A 4,142-nucleotide genomic window follows, 5' to 3' on the forward strand; every position below is an offset into this window, starting at 1 on the left:
ACCTCCTGCATTTAGGTGGGAGTGCCGGATACCCTGTCTCTGAGCGCTCCACAAAGGCTGAACGAGTGGTCAAAGGCGTGTAAGAAGAGCCAGGCAGCACAGAGGGGCCCCGGGCAGGGATGTGGAGGCAGAGAGGACACGACGGCATCCCAGGCAGAGGGCCCAGCGTGAGCATCGGCTCATCAAGTGAGGCTCCTGCAGTGAAAACGCCAGGGTGGTGGCAGGTGGGGACTGAACGCCGTCCCTAAGGAACTCAGCTTCGGGAAACCCTGAATCGTGACCGGGTCCGGATACTGGCCTCCCCAGCTAAGCAGCTAACCCCGCCGCGTGGCCTCGGCCCCCTCCGGGCCTCAGTTTCCCCATGTCCCTCCCGGAGCCTTTGCTGGGGCGGCAGCAGGCGCGGCATGGGGGCTCGGCGCCAATGTCCCGTTGGAGGTTAGTCTGCTGGGCCGAGGCGTCAGCAGCTGCGCCTTTATCACCTGCTTCGGGACCCGCCGCAGCTGCTCAGGGCCCAGCGGGGCCACATATGCGACGCTGCCCGGGCCCGGAGAAGGCTGGCCGCCGCATCCGCCATGGCGAACAAGGAGGGGACTCGAACCTGCGTCACTGGGCGATGACACCTCCAACATACCTCACCTGGTAAAGCGGCGGGCTAGGAGTGCCCGCAGGCCAAGACACCTTGGAAGGCGACCGTGCCCGGCCGGGAAGGTCCAGGAGCCAGCCCTGCCGTCGCTGACAGCCACCGCGGCGCCTAGAGTTGATCAGCATAGCGGACTCACCTTATTTTCTCATTGCCTGTCACGGATGTGTTTAACACTCAGATGTCACCTCTGGAAGCTGTCCCGGATCTCCCAGGCGGAGGTCTTTGAAGTCCCAAAGTCCCTGGCCCTAAAGTTATCACATTATCCACGTGCTCTGATGTCATCGTGCATCCCAATCAGCGGAGGATCCTGTCTGGACATGCGGAGTCCTGAGAGGGGTTGCAAAGTTTGAATTTTTAAGAAGAGTGCTTCCCAACTCCCCACATTATTCCCATGTCACCCTACTGTCTCTCTCCTCACCCACCCAGACTGCGTGTACCTTGAAGAGAGACATGATATGTTACTCATTCGGTGCCCAGCACAGGCCCTGCCCAGAACGCACGCTCAAGGCATGAAAGATGGACGGATGCATAGAAACCAATAAATGAATGAGTGAACGAATGAATGAACCCACCCTCTCCACATGTGCGTCCTAACCATCCAGCTCCACTGCCCCATCTTAGTCAGAATGATCGCCTGTCTTACAGGGTCCAGGCTCTGGGCACCCTCCCGATCGAGTCTTGTAGCTGCAGGTGTGTACACATGTCCCAGTTCCTCTCCCCAGGAAGGGTAGGAGGTCCAATGGTCAACAAACACATATTAAGCACCTGGTGGGTGAGTTGCCATTCCTGCCTTGTGGGGTACACAGGTCTAGGTGGCGAAACTGGCATTTGAAGCACAGTATGATGAGTACCATGAAGCCAGGAAAGGCTGGGGGGCCAGACTGGTGTCAGAGAAAGTTGTAGAACATCATCATCATCGTCGTCATCAATATATTGAATTCACGATGCTCCCTGCTATTTTTTAATCATGAATTTCCTACTATGGGTATCTTACAGCATTTTTATTTATTTATTTATTTTTTGAGACAGGGTCTCACTCTGTTGCCCAGGCTGGAGTGCAGTGGCGCGATCTCAGCTCACTACAACCTTGATCCTCCAGGCTCAGGTGATCCTCCCACCTCAGCCCCTGGAATAGCTTGGACTACATGCATGTGCTCCATGCCCAGCTAATTTTGTGTTTTTTTTTAGTAGAGAGAGGATCTCACCATGTTGCCCGGGCTGGTCTCCAACTCCTGGGCTCAGATGATCCGCTTGCCTCGGCCTCCCAAAGTGCTGGCATTACAGGCGTGAACCACTGCGTCTGGCCCGAGTCAATCTTTCCTAGCTGCTTCCCAAGAAGGGATTTATGACAACTGAGTTCTTTTGAGATCTTTTGGAAGCTCTGCTTTTCAGCAGGTAAGAAATTTCAGGAATTCAAATGCCTTCTGCTCAAAATAATTTTCGTGCCACCGTGGCATATTCTAAACCCCTTCAAGTTCAGGAAACTTGAGGGCAGCAACCTCCACCGACTCCTCCGTGCTCTGTCCCTTCATCTAACCCGGCACGACTATTACAAGATGTGACATCCAACTTGTGTACAGGCTTCTATTTTAGTTGTCAGCCTACCCAGGCTCTCCTAACTTTGCTTATAATAACAGCAGCGCCATCAGCTGGCATTTGTTGAGAACTTTTACTACACCCTGGCACTTACCAAGGTTTTAAGCCAGTAGTCTGTAGATTTTGAGCAGCTACTGATTTAGGTCAGAGCTGGTAGATGTTTCCACTGGAGAATTTTCAAAAACAGGTGGAGCCCCCGCTGGATCCTGACAGAAAATGGCACTGACCCTACACAACTGGCTTTGTTCAACTGAGCACACCTGAACATCCTGGAAACTTGAACCACCAGTGGGAAATTCATCCACTTGCTCTGGCTGCAAAATGCAGAACCAACAGGAAAAACTGTGAAGCCTAAGATGTCTCTGAAAAGAAACGAGGGGGAAAAAAAAAGAGCAAGAGAAGGTTTCCAGAGGCTTCCACAACCACAACGCCTCTCTAAAAACATGGCAGTCATCTACTGGCTGGTCACTTTCTCCACGTGGCTTGGGATTTGTGTCTCACTTACCGTTTTGCTCCTCACCTAGAACGGTGCTGGGCATGCCGCAGCCTTAGATACCATCTGTGGAATGCATTCATTCCAGACCTGGATTTACAATCCCAAGACTTCCCCGCAAGGCGACCAAGGGAACACGGTGACATATGGGAGCACCTGTCTTCACTGGGCGATTCCACAGCCTCAGGAACCACGGGGACGGCAGCGGGTGGGGACTGAGGGCCAGAGATATGGATGGCTTTGGATGTCCTGAGTGCCCTGCAGGTGGCGGATGGTGCAGGGACTCGGGTGGGGGGGAGGGGGCACCGCCCCAGCGCATGCCCGGTACCTCCCGCTCTCCCCAGTAGGCTGCCCTCCACAACCTCTGGGCGGGGAGTCCAAGAGATCCCGCAATTCGCTCCTACCCGGACGCTGCTCACAGTACCTGAATGGGCATTTTTCACAAACGGTTGTATAAAGAGTTCCTTGTGGGGTGGCGGCAGAAAAAAAAGGCTAAGATAAGACTATCGCCGGTGCAGGAATCGAGCCCGCGACCTTGGCGTTACCAGCACCACGCTCTTACCAACTGAGCTAACCGACCTCCTGACGCCCCCAGTTCCGCTGGAGCTTATAAAAAGGCTCCACGTTCGCGCCCCTCCACAAGCGATTCCTTGTGAAGCCAGCGCGCAGCTGGCTGCCTCCTGCTTTCCCCGAGTTGAGGACTCTGGTGAGGAGCCACTGCCCCAGCCCTGACCGGGTTCCTCCTGCTCTTCCCTGCCAGGCTGTCCTCGACAACCAATGGGCGGAGACGGAGAGATCCCGCAATTCGCTCCCACCTGCACGCCGCTCACAATACTTGAAAGGCGTATTTTCCACAAACAGTTACATAAAGAGTTCCTTGCGGGGTGGCAAAACGTAAGACTATGGCCGGTGCGGGAATCGAACCCGCGACCTTGGCGTTATCAGCACCAACGCTCTTACCAACTGAGCTAACCGGTCTCGTGACGCCATAATGCCGCTGGAGCATATAAGAGGGCTCCATGTTCGCGCCCGTCCACCAGCGATTCCTTGTGAAGCCAGCGCGCAGCTGGCTGCCTCCGGCTTTCCCCGAGTTGGGGACTCTGGTGAGGAGCCACCACCCCAGCGCTGACCGGGTTCCTCCCGCTCTTCCCTGCCAGGCTGCCCTCGACAACCCCTGGCCGGAGACGGAGAGATCCCACAATTCGCTCCCACCTGCATGCCGCTCACAGTACTTGAAACGCGTATTTTTCACAGTTACATAAAGAGTTCCTTGCGGGGTGGTGGCGAGAAAAAAAATGCTAAACTTATGGCCGGTGCGGGAATCGAGCCCACGACCTTGGCGTTATCAGCACCACGCTCTTACCAACTGAGCTAACCGACCACCTGACGCCACGGTGCCGTTGGAGCTTA

General features: G+C 55.2%; 3 non-coding genes across 3 annotated transcripts; all 3 read right to left on the minus strand.

The window, feature by feature from the left end:
* Window positions 1–3,238: 3,238 nt before the first annotated feature.
* TRNAT-GGU lies at window positions 3,239–3,312 on the minus strand. The gene has a single exon. It is a non-coding gene; the product is annotated as a tRNA-Thr (tRNA).
* A 323-nt stretch (window positions 3,313–3,635) lies between these two features.
* On the minus strand, window positions 3,636–3,710 carry TRNAI-GAU. Its single transcript has one exon. It is a non-coding gene; the product is annotated as a tRNA-Ile (tRNA).
* A 329-nt stretch (window positions 3,711–4,039) lies between these two features.
* TRNAI-GAU lies at window positions 4,040–4,113 on the minus strand. The gene has a single exon. It is a non-coding gene; the product is annotated as a tRNA-Ile (tRNA).
* Window positions 4,114–4,142: the final 29 nt, after the last annotated feature.

This window comes from Theropithecus gelada, unplaced genomic scaffold (assembly GCF_003255815.1).
Source record: "Theropithecus gelada isolate Dixy unplaced genomic scaffold, Tgel_1.0 HiC_scaffold_2131, whole genome shotgun sequence".
Taxonomy (NCBI): Eukaryota; Metazoa; Chordata; class Mammalia; order Primates; family Cercopithecidae; genus Theropithecus; species Theropithecus gelada.